The 16,648-nt window shown below is 35.1% G+C and overlaps 1 protein-coding gene across 1 annotated transcript in view; it reads right to left on the bottom strand.

The window, feature by feature from the left end:
• Positions 1–16,648, bottom strand: part of MALRD1 (MAM and LDL receptor class A domain containing 1) — a 253,534-nt gene that overhangs the window by 104,075 nt on the left and 132,811 nt on the right. The gene's annotated exons all lie outside the window — the stretch shown is intronic.

The raw sequence follows: 16,648 nt of genomic DNA, 5'->3' as shown, positions 1-16,648 counted from the left end.
AATGCAGCACAGTTAACCAGAATATGAGCCTCACATCTGCCATTAGCCTAATTTTGATTGATTTTGCATTATATTTTACTACATGACATTCTGTTCACATCTATGTTACATTTATCATGTTGATTTTGAGTAAAGGATGCCGTGAATAACAGACAATAATGTTTGCATATTTCTTTAGAAATATCCATGTAAAAATGTTGTAGCAATAAATTTGTATGTGGTACCATAGCCATAAAATATCAAATCTCATGCTGCTACAGGAACTGTGACTTTTTTTCTACAGTGAGACACTGAAATACTTTTTGACAGGAAGAATTACTTGCAGATATAAACTTTACAATAGAAACGACAGCCTTCTTGCACTTCACAAATTTTTGAATACGAGTATACAAATAAAACATAGAAGAGAGTGACATAGGTTTTTTTCCTGTCTGGGTTCAACAGTAGCAGTTCCTATACAACAGCACTTCATAAAGCATGAAAGGCTGATTTTTCACCTGCTCAGCTACAGTTCTATGTAACAAAACAAAAAGCAGCTTCATGCCCTGCATAAATGTATGAAGGTTATTCTAATCCAGAATGAAATGTCCCTTCAAAAACACAAGCCCTGCACATTGTGCACATGAAACAGCCAAGGAAGAGGTGGGAAAGGGAGAGACAAGTTTGGCTTTCCTCCTGTCCTCAGATCCAGACAGCAGAGCTGGCTTGGCTAAGGGGTTTAAGCCTTACAATTCTTCTGAATACATACTTGGCATGAGAGGATCAGTATTTGTAAGCTTTGCAGATTCCATTTCATGAATTATTGTTCTGTGTTTTCTGCATTCTCCAGTCATTTAATCTGTCTGGTGCTTTGGCATTTCTTTCATATCTTTGGAATGCGTTTGCTTCTAAAACAAACAAAACTATGGCCTAAGGGGAAAAAAAACAACCCAAAAAAACCCACCAAAAAAACCCCAAAACCCCAGCAGTCTGCACTTTGACCTGCCCGTTATATCCAGAAATCCTTTGATCTTTTTTACTCTCATGTATGTGTATTAATGTATAAGAGTTATGTAAAAGGTATATATGACAATCAGAAGAAATCTCAGTGTATATGAGGCTGCAGGCCGCAGTGTCACCTTTTGATTTTTATGAGGCAATTCTTCTACTGGCACGTACTCACACTGAGTGTCTAGATTGCTTTTCAACCTGGGATAGTGGCAAAAGGCCCAGTCTAACTCTATGCTCCAACAGACTGATAAAAGATAGTTAAGATATGTGGCTTTGCTGGAAAGTATCAGAGCTGCCTCTGTGTATGTGGATTGATTATGTGGGCAGTTGGTTAAGGTGGAAATTCCATTTTCCAATCACCTTGCAGAAGTGTAGCTTCAGGTGGTCCTTTACCAAAAAAGAAAAAAATAAAAAATAAAAAATCAGACAGTCCCCTTCTGCATTGTAAACATCATAACCTAGGCTCCTACTCTGCTTTGCTACACTTAACTGTACATAGTCCCAGTCTCTCTTTGCTCACACCAACACTTTTGCATCGAAGCCACATTATCTTCCTTATGCCTCATTACATTTACCTTGACATGCCTTCCAGTTCAGATTCCTCACACACTACCTTAAATTCCTAAAACCATATCATCATCTAGTTTCTCATTTGCATCCTCTTATTGCCTGTATTTTACTTAAGCAGTGTGATAGACAAGATTTTTGTACCACGTAAACCACCAGCCTACCATCCTTAGCCAAAGAGAGTATTCCAACGTAAAATAAAAAATAGCATCCAGGAACCAGTGTATATGAAAGGAAAACCCCTTATTTTCCAAACAAAAGGTTAAATTGCAGTTCTGAACTATGAGACAATTGCATTTTATTTTTTTTCCTATTAGATGTTTGCAAATCATTGAAAGAGAAGAGAGGGTCTCAGATGTCACTGACACAGAATGAACAAGCAAAATATTTTTGCCATAAAAGCTTGGTCAAAGTCTTTATTTCCAGCAAGACATCTCATTTGACAGTAAAATGGTAACAGGGACACATCACTGCTAACACATGACAACCTCCAGATTTTTTTCTGTCCAGATTAAAAATCTCATACACTCTCTTCGGTATCTTTCTATGGATGTCTCTCACAGTTGAGCAGAAGTGTTGTTAAAATAGCTTAATCTTTCTTCCTTATGTTTCCTTTTATGACCTGTGAAGAGCACCACAATCTGCATGCCACTCAAGCTTGTAATTTTTCAGTGCTAAAATCCTTCGAAATTCTTACCTGTTTTATTAATATTTTGTAAACTTTCTGCATAACAACTCAAAAAACATTATCAGTTAAAATTCAGAAGCTCTCATCTGATAGTTTGAGGACTGCTAAGGTTTCCAGCCAGTTCTTGCTTTATGATCTATACAGCCCATTCTTTAGACTATTTTGCCTCTGTGAACTGATTTCACCTTCTCTTACTGAATTCTGTCTATAATACCAAAATAAACAATTTGAAGGTGTCTTTTATACCACAGTACCAACTTTATCTTTTGTTCATTACCGAAAACCTCCTTCCTATGCTGGTCTAACTCATGGTACAGGAATACACTGCTCATTTATTACCTATCCAAACATAAAAAAGTGCATACTTCCTCCCAAGCCCCATCCTTGATCTGGGAAAAGGACTCTCTAAATATTTCTCCTTCCTTTGCAAGTGAAGTCTAGAAAAAAATCTTGCCAGCATTAAGACATAGATTTACTTCTGTGACTCAGCCATGACCAATAGCTGCTTCAAATTTGAATCAGCATGTCCTTTCAAAATTCTATCTTGGTATGTGTATATACCTATCAGTACTTCAATTACAAGTATTTCAGAAGGCAACAGTACGTCGCTGAAGTATCAATAAAACCTCCAAGTATTATAATAATTCTTGTTCTTGAGCTCTCAGATGTTTTTGTTATGCAAATTAATAGGGAACCACTATAAATTCCTAGAAGAAAAAGAGGTTCAAAACATTGTTACATGAAGAAGTTTCACTATGCAAATATAATAATAGCATCCAGCATAGTCCAAATGTTTCCATAGATCAAAAATAAAACAGCTGCATGACATTGTTGTCTCTAAACTGGAGAGTGGATTTGATGAATAGACCACTCAGTGGAGTGGGACAATGGGAGAACAAACTGAGAAAGGGTAGCTTTAGATTAGGTATTAAGAAAAAATTCTGCACTATGAGGGTGAGACATTGAAAAATGTTGCCCAAAGAAGTTGTGGGTTCCCTAGCCCTGGAAGTGTTTAAGGCCAGGTTGCATGGGGCTTTGAGCAACCTGGTCTGGTGAAAGGGTCCCTACCTATGCTGGGGGGTTAGAATTAGAGGATTTTCAAAGTCCTTTCCAGCCCAAACCATTCTATGATGCTTCCCAGTTGTATCTCCTGATAGACAAAAAGTTGGTTTGTTATCAAACAAGCTAACCTGGTGAAAAATTTAGTCCAATTTATCAATAGTGTCCATCATATTCTCATATGTCCATCCATATTCTCATTATAGGTCCAGCTTGCTATAAACTGATTTGTTCCATCCCAGAGTAGTGGGAAGGGAGGGAGCCAGCAGTCTGAGTAATCTTAATCATCACCTAATCTTGTTGCAGACAAAAACAGTTAAAGAGGATTATTTGTTGGTCATACCCATAAGCTTTACAGGACAAGTGAACCACAGGCTACAACAGAAGATCACTTGCTAGTTTATAACCTGTATTTCTACTTTGGACTTATTTCTTCATGGAATGTGGTCTACTATTTATAAATTATAAATTTATATTTGTGCAGACTACAAGTATAAGTTCTTCCCCAAACCACACACCAAGACCACTAAAAACATATGTCAAAGGGAGTTTTCATTTAAGTCTCTGAAAAGTTGTTGCATGTCACTCTATGAGTTGAACATAGTCGAAGGTTAAGCTGAGGTGATGAACCATTATTAAGGAAGACCTAACCGTAAAAGCCATATTTTTCCGTTGACTTGTAGTAGTAGGTCCTGGTCTTCCACTGTACGACCATGTTGAGCAATAAACACTCTCAGAAAATAGCAAAATTACTTCTAAATTACTTCTGTTTAGGTCTGTCAGTTTATATGCCTAGCCATACAGGAAAATTTCTGTTCCTATTAAAAGGATTTCTTTATCTACTTTCTGATAGTCTGAGGGGAATTATTTCTTAAAAATTTCATTACATTGCAATTCAAAATATTTTTCATGATTGTCTTCATCTGGAGAGCCATCTCAAGTGCTTATAACCCCTCTTTTGAGTAATTCAAGGAGAAAGTATATCTTACTGGGCTCAATATTCTCATTAATTCACCTGGGGATACTAAGGATAAAGGTGAGGGATGGATTTCTTTCTTTCATAGAATCCCTTTTATTTTGTGGTTGAGTTTAATATTTTTCCTATGCAGCAGAAACCACCATTATTCTCAAGGCTACATTTCTAACATAGTCAAAACAATATTAGGAACTGAATCCAAACATGCAAAAGGACTATGCACTTTTCCATTATTGGATGGTGGAAAGAAGCTTCTTATGAATATACACCCTGTCAGAGGAATATATTAAGTATTCCAGATGCAATTAAAAAGGTTCCATTATGAGACAATCTGCCTTGTTGTGTCTGCTGGGAAACAGAAATGAAACCCAGATTTTGCTCTTGATCTGCACCTCTCCTACTATTCATGTTCTGAGCTGTATTCAAAATATCTCACTAGTTTATTTGCATCTGATATGTAATTCAGCAGAGCTACAGGAAATGAAGCTGATCTTACCAAATGCATGGAGGCAATAAAAATATTTGCAAAATATTTCTGGACTCTTCAAATATACTTGAGGGCTTTTTAATCAGGCAGAATATTTTCAAATTATTCATCAAAAACTATTAACTTTATTATCAATATGATAAAAAGACTTTTAAGTTTCACTGTATCAAAATGTCTTCTCTTTCTACAGCATCTTCAGACTTTTGAGAGGAGTCCAACTCTTTCTGCATACTCTTTTATGCCATTAGGAAAAACCTTTTCTCCTCTGCTTTCAGATTCCTTTGAAAACAGTATCTTCCTGGCAAGCTGTTACTATCCAGAATTTTTAAAACAGTATATGTGTTATGCAAAGCACCAGCAGATAGTATAGAACAAACACAACGTGACTAACTGTCACAGCTTACTTCTATAGTTTGTGATGCATGGTAATCCCTCTGTTTTACAAGTGTATTTCAGGAGGGCAGTTTATTTTTCAGGCTATTTCTTCTTGGTTTCGAATCAAGTGTATTTTTATAGTGTGCAAATGAAGTTAACTAATCAACCTGGTTTTAAAGGAGTTTTACTTTCCTTGCCATAGTATCATCATTAAAGCATTTTGATGGCTGGCCAAGTAGTTTAAAGATGAAGTATTACATGATGCATGTTCCTTCCCCGTTTTCTCCTTTCACTCAACAAGGGCTGGAGTAAAGGCCTGCACTTTTACGTAAACATCAAAGAAACAAGAGATGGAAGAAAGAAAAAATCACAGCTTTTCATCATTTTCCCATATTTTGAAGTCTTTTCCTATTAAGCTGTATTTCTGCAAATCACAGAACAGTGAGTATTTTTTCTAGTATCTATCTACTTATTTAGGTCTCGTTGCTTAAGAGTGAGTTCTATTTCAGAAGATTCTGAGCACCTTCCTTATAGATTTGGGTGGTTGCTACATTAACACCACAGTACACAGAATGCTTCTTTTTAAAGATCTCAATTCCTAGCATTACCTCTTTCATACATGGCTAGAAAAAAAAAGTTACATTAAAATGCAATAAAACTGAAGACTGATGCTGTTTAGCAGAATCTTATCTTAAAAGAAAATGATGTGATTATTGTGTCTTCTTCACCTAAAGTTACTTTCAAAGCATGAGAGATTCTATCTTTTTTTCATTTCTCACTGATTTTCTCTTCCTAAAAGAATATTGTGTAGATATTTGAAAACAGTAACTTAACCCTAGAGTCTGACCTCATATAATGTTCAAGCAAAAAAACACTCTACATCCGATAAAACTACATAGAGTAGCAAAGTCTTAAAATTATCTAAATGAGTTAAAGAATGAACTGAAGTCAAGATTTTTTCAGCCAAGATTTGAATTTTAGGATCCCTTTTTCTTTCTTCTTTCTTTTCCTTATCTGTTTTTTTCTTCTTTTCTCTCTTCTCTCCTTTCTTCATGGCGACATAAAGAAAATAAGAGCAGACAATAAGGTCATGAAGATGTGAGTTATGACTGAGCATGTGTGTCCTCTGGCACACTGTAAATCACCAGCTGATAAATATTCAATATAAACATTTTGGCATCACTTTATAACAGCACTAGTTACACTAACTCATCTCAGCTTTGACAAGCTACTTTATTTTAGAGAAAGACACATACTCTGTATGTTAAGCGTAAGGTTGGAAAGCGTATGAAAACCAATGAAATAAAACATTTGTGCATGTTAATCATGTAGGTAAATCTGAGCACAGCAGTAGTTATTTAATATTCTGCCCTTAGCTACTACTTTGAAAATTTGTCTCCTATTAAACAACCCACAGAGACTTGTGGTTAGAATTACTATTACATTTAGAAAATTGATGCCAATTATCTGAATGTTGAAGCTCCGCATTAAACATATTCCAAAATTATTAAGTCCACCTGGAATAGCTCTGAGACAAATAAAAACAATTTATTTGGTTTTATATGAAGGGAGAGATTTTTAAACTCAAAATTTACACATTCCATCACTAAACTGAGGGATGCTGAGGGCACATGCTGCAGGATTCTGAAATATTTAGCAAATCAAAGTAGCAAAAATATAATAAGAAAAAAATAACAAAACAACAAAAATCAGATAACAGAACTACGACAATCTACAAAGTAATGGTCCCAAAATCACAAAGATGTTAGTGATGAGTTAGCAACAGGATGAGTTTTACTTTATGGACATGCTGCTGAAGTGATGAGCTTACTCAAGTTTCAGTGACTTCAATAAAGATTCATGATTCTCAGCATCGTAGAGAATACATTAAGTTTCTAATTTCTCAGTTATATTTTGACAGGAACCAGAAGTGCTATTTAGCATGTCTCTACCTTCTATAAAAACACTTGAAAAAGAAACATCAAACTGATCAAGTAGTATCTTTAAGACATTATTTCATTCAGGCAAAATGTATACTGGCTAAGTACATTAGTATGCATGAAAAATTGGCTTTGCTTTTAAGGATAACTTACAAAATCTCATAATTGCGTTTTCACAGTGTATTACAGAAAAAAAGAAAACAGCAAGATGAAACACTGATATTTCAGCCTTCAAGATTTTTATTAGACAGTCTGCATATATTAGTCTCAGCAGGTTTTCATAATAAGAGTTAATGACAAAGCTCATCCATCCATCCCTTTCATTTCCTCCTTTGTGCAAAGCATTAAGATGATTTTCACTCTCTGAAATACCTTTTCTCCAACTCTCATTTCCAAAATTAACATCATGGTAATGAAGGAATATGCATTTCAGCATGGAATGTACCATTGTAATGAACAAATTTGATGAGTAAACTTGCACCACTAATAAAACTCCTTTTTTAAAATGGACCAGATTTGGAATTCTGGAATCTCATAGTGAATGCTTTCAGAGCATCAAAAAGAATTAACAGCTCACCCTGTGACAAGTGCCAGCACTTGCTCTATTTCTAGTAGCTAAATGGTAAGACTCTTGGTTCTTAATTGCCCTAAGTGCTGAGCTGAGAAAAGCTGTTTTCAAAAACAGTTTGATAAAAAGCAACAGGTAATTCATCTAGAGACAGGATTTTGTTTCAGGCAGGCAGACAATTCAAGGAATGACAATTAAGTTGTTCATTAGCAATGATGAAGTTATACTTTAAAACCTTTTATTTTGGAAAAGATCTATATTGAGAAAGAAAGAATAACTGATTGGTTTTCCTTGAATTTTTCTCTTATAAAACTTTACCTTGTCATGACTACTAAATCTACCAGATTTCATTATAGCCATCTTTACTTTATAACCAAGCAAAATTACCCCTTTCTTGATTGCATCTTTCTATATTCCCATAATACTCTTTCTATCAAATATATTTCTATGTGTTTAGGCTCTTAAAATAATTCTTCATTATTATTATTATTACATTATTATTATTATACAACTCCTCTTGTAAAAGATGATTCATTAGGTACCTTGTACTACTGCATCTTGTTTTCATTTCTTAGGCTTCCTAGCCCTTCTTTCTCCTCAAATGCAAAAATTTCTTTTTCATTTCCTATCATAATCCTCCTTTGTTTGATTTTGGTTTTTAGGTAGCTGAAGGATACAGTTGTGATTGCTTGGATTTCATATTTATTCCTTCAGTTTTACTGCTAAGACTGAGCTATAATAAAGGTCAAAACTGTTTTTTAAGACCATTAACATTTCAAGCAATTTAGTTCCATTTTGTCTTAAAACGTCTCACGCCTTTGTTTTAATCATGTTTTACAGGTCTCTTCAGATTGTTCCCATCTTAGAACTGAGGCAACTTTAAGTCTCTGGAAAGCCAAAGCTTTTGAAAAAAAATAATCACAGTTACAAAATCTCTAAACCAACTCTGAACAACAGTTACAACCCTCTGCTGCTTGCAAGTGGAGGACCTTACTCTAGTGAAACACAAAGTTCTGTTTGAGTGACACAGTGGGCAGGCAGAAGCTGTGCTGGTGGGACTAACTTGCCTTCTCTGAAACTTTGATGGTTAGTGGACAAGGTCCAGTGAAGCATTTTTCTATTCACAGTGTTATAGTGTTTACAAAATCAGTTCCATGAGGTGAGAATTATGGAATTGGTCTGTGTGAAAGTCCTCCCAGCTCTTCAAAATGTGAAGATTTGTTCATGAAGAGTTAAAGTATTATCATTACATCTGCATTGAAAAATAAAAGCCCCGAGGCAAAGCCAATTTGTCTAAACAAAACATCTGGAAACTTTCAGAGACTTTGTTTGTTTTAATCAATATTACAATTTAGCAATTCACTTCTGATACCACCTTGATTTTGTAGATAAAACTGAAGGTAAGGAGTGCGAAAATATATCTTTATATAGATTCTGCTGAGGGAAAAATTAAAAATTTGGAAAAAAAATGAAAATAAATGCATATATCTCCTATAAACTAAACAGGTTATTATTTCTTTAAAAAAAGGAAGATTCTTACAGGGCAGTACGACCAGTAATAATTCTTAAGTCTAGCAACATTAATTCTTAATTCTTGTACAATGACAAATCTCTCCAGGTTTTACTACATATTTCGCCTGTCATTTCTATAAAGTGACAAGTCTGCAGGACAAGGATTAGCATGAATATTCCGTACTAATCGTTAAAGAGTATCTCATGTTTTTTTAGATGTATAAGAAAGTGATTACTGTCAGTCAGATGTCATCCCTACTTTGGTGTAGTGGAAGGTTCACTGAGATATAGCTACACTTCTTTGTGACATTTACTTTTACACCTTATTTGTATTCTATTAGAATATTCTTTTTAATTGAATTGAAGCTTTTGGACTTGGAGAAATAAAGAACAGATCCTCCGAGATATTAGATGAACCGGACAGGCTCAGGGGACTCAAAACACTGAGGCTGAAAAAAAGAGTAGGCTCTTTATATAGTCATAGCCTGATTAAGTATTTTTAAGCTTCACTGAATTGATACCAAGGAAGGAGACATCTTTAAGAGGAATGTTCAAGTCCTTTATAATATCTGATGGATACAACTATTTATTTCATAGCGAATGCCAAGGAACCAGATATCTGATTTAAATTTTCGATCTATAGTCATGAAATATATTCTCTACAAATTAAGGGCTCTCATAACTGATGGATCTTATGACATTAAACACTTCAGTAAGATTCCCTCTCTTTCCCTACTTCTCTCTCCAGTAGCTATCACGTTACAGGTTTAAGAACATATAAAGTTATAAATATAAATATATACGGTATGGTAGAGGTATAGAAAATAAACATTTGTAAACAGATTCATGAGATATTGGTGTTTGCATTGCCAACATAGATATGAAATATTTATGTAAGTATCAAAAAATATTTGCTGAAATATCCAAATTTCAAATATTTCTCCAGTAACTTTCCTGAATCTATCCAGTGTTGCTTACTGAATGTCACTATACACAGTTGTGTGTCTACAGGAAGCTATATGGAAAGAAACAGCCACCTATCTTCATAGATGCTGACTTGAGAATGAGATAAATCGGACTCGACTCCCTTTGACATAGTAAGTAAAACCCCACCACCAACAAAGCTAGGGTGACTGCCGCAGTGGCATATGTCTATATGTACATTCTATATCTATAAATAACAGGAATCCTACCCACACTGAGACAAATTACAATTTAACAGCAGGTCCTACAATCTTAACATTTCTTAAGAAAAAATACCTGCATGCTGGAGAAAGTGCAAAGATTTCTTGCTAAGATGACTTTCCTGTGGCAACATAATTTGCCTACATAAAAGCAAACCGATAGGTCTGAAAACAAGCATGAAAATGAGCATCAGCCACACTTCCAAGTACGTAAAAGAGCATTTGTAATAACTTTCAAAATTGTCTTCAAAATTTCATTGATATGTCAAACAAATATAAATAAAACTAAGGTAGAACAGGAAATTCGTGGCATTTTTTCTCTCCCATTATCTTTTCATTTCCAATGAAATTCCCTCAGATATTCTTCCATTTCTTCCCAGTGCAGCAACTTTTACAGAATTCAATTCTTTTTTATAGTTTCAGTAGTTGTGATAACCTCAATTCCCCATTTCCACTTCTTCAGTTTTTTTCTACATGTTGCAGACAGTGCAGAAATTCTGTCTGTATTTATTTAAATGGATTTATTCCCTACAGCCAATAGGCACAGAGCTAATTCTCAGAAGAATATAAATCTTTTTGTCTGAATTAAGGAAATGTTGCAACAATAAAAAAGGTGAATCAGAGGAAAAATATAACCACTGAATGACAAAACAACTGAAAATAAGAGAGCTCCAAGAGATTTGTGTAAGAACACACCTCCTCCACCTCCTCCACCCCTGCTACAGCAGAAATTCAGTCTGATCATGTCTGTATTCAAAGGGATATTTAAAGATGAAGTCCAAGAAATTTTTACAGCAATGGCATACATGCCACTGTAAGATATGCAGCCATTAGATTGGCATACTCAGAACATATGAACTAGATGGTATGCTTTAAGGTATTTTAGTATCATTTATCTTGATGAGCTTTCTTTTGTCTTGCTATATGGTCTCCTGTACCTTTCTTTCTCATATCACCATAACTTATCTGGGTATTATTAGTAAGACTGTTCAGGTTCTTCAGCTACACACAGTAAAATTTTCTTTTAAAGCTGAAAATATTGCCTCTTTAAAGTCGGTCTTTTCAAGACAGCTGGTCTTTTTAGAATGGTCTTACTGCATCATTATTTTCACGAGATTTTAAATCTTACCTGAAGAAGCACTTCATTTCTCTGTACAACAAATGTTACAACTTGGAAGGAGACTGCAATTTTTATAGAGATTAAATTTCAGATATTTTGACTTAGACTATACTATTGACTAAGGTAAAGTATAAGGTTAAAAATGTGCATCTAGTCAGTCAGGAAGGATTTTCATTAGTTGTTAATTCCTTTCCATAGCCCACATTTTTATTTGTCTCGTAGTTTGAGGGCTTTTCTTGTTGTCCCTACTAATTTAGAAAATAAGACCTCAATTCGTCTAATACAATCCTCATATTTTGACCACACCCAGTTATTCCTGGCCCACATTGGAGACCAGCATTACAGCTAAAGATTAAACAATTCTCCTTATTTGCTAATTCTGTAAGATCCATACTTATAACAAAGGTGGGGGATTTTTCACTCGTGTTAGCCTTTGAATATTTTCCATGTCATCTAAAACTCCTAGAGCTATAAGGAAATTAATATCACAAATAGATTAAAAGCCTCAAATAATCTGAGATGTAGGAGAAAAAAAATATGCGATTTTTAAATTTTTAGTGTTCATTTCCTTCTTTTAGTGCTCCTGCTGAAGGCGAAATCAAATATGTTTTGCAGACTACACAGTTACACCCACATATTCCAGGGACTCAATACAAATGGTCTTTCTAATTCCTGATTTTAGTGTTATTACAGTATCATCTTTACTGCATTAATTCAATCAAAAAATCACATTAGTATGGTTTCTTCAGTCTTCAGAGTAGTATTAAAATTCCTTATATGAGTTCCTTGGGCTTTTTTTTTTTAATTTTCCAGATATGGCCTGGTAAAACTTGCACTAACAAGTTGCAAAATAATGAGGCAAGGTAGGAAGTGCTGAGGGTAGCTGAACCTTCTTGTAGGCAAGCAACATAAAGTTACCAGGTTATGGAAAGGCTTGTCTCCATGGTAAGTAAGATAGTGGGAAGAAACTGAAGTCTTTCAAAGCTTCCATTACATTGACACTATCAGTATCTGCTGCAAATGATAACTGCTCTCTAACATCAAGCTAGATGTCAGGGCCTGCAATGATAAGACAATTCTACTTAGAACAGCCTTTCATTTTTCACTTTATTCACCATTACGTAATGCAGTGGAGTCAGCCTACAAAAAACACACACACAGATGATTACAGTCATAAATACAGGCACTAAAAAATATCTAGTCTGACTTTTGCATGAAATTAATTAGAACCAGATACTTCCACTGAAATTACAGCAAATATAGAAATACTACTGCTTTGCATTTTATTTTTTTTTTTTTCTGAAACCACTGTGGATTCAAAGCTGAAGGCCAAAAACTGAAAAAAATTCTGGAAGCATAAAAAATAGACTCTTCATGTTAAGACCCTTTATAGATTCATCAAAGTAATTTTAAGCACACTACAAGCTTGATACCACAAGCCTAGCAAAGATCAAAGACTATCAGAAACTAGAACATCTCCTACACACTAAAAAAGAGTTGTGAATTAAAAATAAAAGTTGCATTAAAATACTGTAAAACTGGAAACTAATATACCACACTGAGGACTAGTGCTACATCAGTGCTTGCTGCAGTTTTGCTAGTATAATATCTGTTCTGTTCAGTCTGTGTTTGACTAAAGGGAGATACTTTTCTCCAAGGAAGACCAAGGGGCCTTGGTTTTTAAAAAAAGAAGGGAAAAGAAAAATGAAAAAAAGAAAGATTTTCCACCTTTTCTGAACTTAAATAGAACTCCTAAAATGGTCAGTGCTTTTTTTTTCCAAGTGAAACTGTTGATCAGGAAAATTGGGATTTCAGGTCTGATCAATGCTATATGCTGTCTAAAAGGCATCAACAGGCACCAGGTTGCATGTTTCATTATTTATTTTTCTTTTAAGAAAAAATACATCAACTAAAATGAATTCTAATTTTAGAACTTAAATTCTAAATTTACCTATTCAGAAGAAATATGAAAAACTAATAAAAGTGCTCAAAGCTCAAGGCTATACCTCTATCACTTAGACAAAGTCCTTTTGTCTTCATAAAAATATGTCTTTTTCACAGCTGCCATGTAAAAAAGACATGATTTTGATCTCTGTTTTTTCAGGAAAAATCATTAAACAGCAGCTCTATGATCCTTAAAAGAACTCTTCCCTGAGAGTTAAATCACAACTTTCCCTCTAGATGTCTGCCCTGAAAAGAGTTAGAAGAGCAAAAGAAATCTGACCTGCAAAGATCCCAGAGATTCTTCAGTCTCATATGCTAAAAAACAGCAATGTAACCACCATCACCCCATGAGATTATGAGCTGACAATTCAATAAAGTAAATCACTTCCAGAGATCTCTGATTAGGGAAATAAGTTCAGTGAAACAACAATGAAGAACTGCGCAGTGTGGAGGAGACTTAAAGTGCATTTTTCATCTACGTCACATTGCACAATGTGATGCCAGGCTGGGATAGAAAACAGGATAGTGGTATTAGCCCTTAGAAGCAGAGCTTGTGATTCCAGATGTGATGTTACAGGATATTATTTTGTTGCTCTGACAACTCGATATGCATTGTGCTGTTTAAACCTGTCAGCCTGATCAGTTTTCTGACCAGGCACTGCCCTGCCTGACAGAGACATGCCCTTAGTCACACTAATCCTTTATTACTCTGTCCTTGTCTCCTAAGGGAGAAAAAGGTTAAGTTTTAAAAGAATTTAAACAAAGAAATGCTTAATAATTTCCATGCAAACAATTTCTCTTATAAATGTGTCCTGGGTTCTAGAAACGTGATGATTTTAAATTATAAATCCTATGATGAACCTCTTGTTTTCAAGAGCGAGGTTCCAAAATACAAAGGAGATTCTTCAACCCTTTTTAAAAATACTTCCTTTTTTTCCTTCAGAACACCTCCAAATGTATTATTCCAACTCACCAGTTCTTTCTAATGACTGCTTAATCTGGTTCCAGTACAAGAACATAATGAATGACATGCTTCTGATAATTTACAGTTAAGAAAACTGAACCAACTTCCTAAGATACTCATCTGAGAAAATGAATGCACTGAATGGTGTCTGCTCTTATCCACACTTTTGTCCCTTCTGTGTAAACATTTTTTTTTTTTTTTGAGAAATGATGCTTCCACTGAAAACTGACTTATTTCTATTTGATAGTTGTCTCAGTCTCAATTTACTTGGAGATATGCTTATGTCATGGGGTCAAAATCAGGCCTACAACAACCCTTTTTGAACAATGCCTAAGGAGGCAGAAAGTGCTGTTTTGCATTCTGTATTCAGTTCCGCAGATAAATAAAGAAACATCTTGCTCTGGGAACTAAAGCTGCCACAAAAGTTAATCTTTGTTTCTTTTTTGACAAGTTAAACTGTAGCTCCCAGTATTACCACTAACTTCCTTTAAAGCAGCTGGGACTAAAGTAATAACCCCTTACTCTCAATCATTACTCAGATCAGACATTTCACTGAGTCAAATACAACTTTTAATAACAATTTACAAGTCAACAATGGGAGTAAAGAGATTAAAACTGTGTCCTTTTTGAGAGCCATTCATACCCATTAAGTAAAGGCCACTACCCCTGTGTTGCTCTGTGGAACCAAACTCTTCTGGAAGTGTATTTTGCTGGATTTAATAAAGGAAAACTATCTGAAGTAAAGAAAAAAACCTCAAACTAGGCTACAAAGGCCAAAAAGAAAAAAAAAAAACAAACTGTAAGCTACTGAACATATAACTGGGTGTGGTTATATATATACTTCACCTTTATACCAATACTAGAAACTTTACACTTCTGCATTAGCTTTAAAGGATTTCTCTAAAAGAAATGATTATAAGAGAGCAAGTGAAAAATCTATATGTTTTCTACACTGATTGGAGCATGCTTTTCATGCTTCAGTACTTTACACTCTCAAGTAAAACATTCAAGCAAATCTTTGAAAATTTAGTTTTTTCCTCTAGCTGCATGCAGGTCAGATAATCTGCTTTGAGTCTACCTGAACCTAATGAAATCTCTAACTTCTGCATTAATGTGAGGAGTTGATTGTTTTTCATGCAGCCAGTGGGAAGAATCAATGTAGAAATACACAGTCTATTTTAAGCTGTGAAGTAGAGAGCAAGTTGTTTTCTCAGACATTATTCTTGAGTGACTTCCCATAGAAGTAGGGTCAATGATATTGATTTGTAAAAATTTCATTTTCAATTACTCAACCCCAGAAATACAAATGTCCAGAAGATACCAGCTGGCATCTGCAGCATCCCTGCTGTAGGTTTTCCCGTTAACAGCTGGGGTGAGCAGGCTGCCCCTCTAAAAACAACCAGGGAATTACAAAAACCACCATAAGCCGTCTATACCTGAGCTGTGGCACTTACTAAACTATACATTTCTACAGTAGTAGCCTCTCTACCTTAGACTAGCTAAAAACAACAATACCAGGGAACTGTGACAGCTTCCAGCTTTTGCTGAGAAGCTGCAGTAGCCAGCTAACACTGCCTGTGCTACATCAGCCCTGAGCAGGTAGAGGACACTGGCTACAGCTGCCTGTCGCCCTGGTCAGATTAGTCTATTGCTGCAGCAGTATCAACAGGGCCCTGCTTTGCTTGCCATGAGCTAGCCAGGACTTGTCCGCCTGAATATCATTATGTCTTTTCTCATTTGTAACTGGATGGAATTAATTAAATGCCTGAATAAGGGCCACTGGAACTTCCTAATGAGATCATGTGTGTATTGGCCTTGTCACAGTCAGCAGAAACAGTTACTAATGGCAGATTTCATCTTCTTTATACATCTACATATTTATTTTTAGAGGCTTGTTTCAGAACCTTGAAAGAGCCCCCACTGTATTAAATCCTAAATTATCTTTTAATGACAATGTCTATGTGCAAGGTAATTAACACAGATCCCACATAAATTATCTTCAACAAATGTTTTTAATCCTGTGATTGTTGTTCCTTTCCCACTGATACCCAAGATTTGCTTCTTTTTTATGTCAGAAAGTAAACAGCAGTAGGAAACAATAACTGTATCATTCCTTTCATCCAAGAATTCTTGCTTGTCTATTGAGAAGCATGTTTAAAAATAACACCGTTTCTTCTGACTCATAAAATAAACCAGTATTGAGTGCCGAGGACAAACCCCACCATCATCACTGAAACTGAAATATTAACTATGCTTCACTTTAGCTTCAGAATA

This window comes from Lathamus discolor, chromosome 2, assembly GCF_037157495.1.
Source record: "Lathamus discolor isolate bLatDis1 chromosome 2, bLatDis1.hap1, whole genome shotgun sequence".
NCBI lineage: Eukaryota > Metazoa > Chordata > Aves > Psittaciformes > Psittacidae > Lathamus > Lathamus discolor.
The sequence above is the reverse complement of the archived record's forward strand: the minus strand, read 5'-3'. Positions and strand labels throughout refer to the sequence as shown.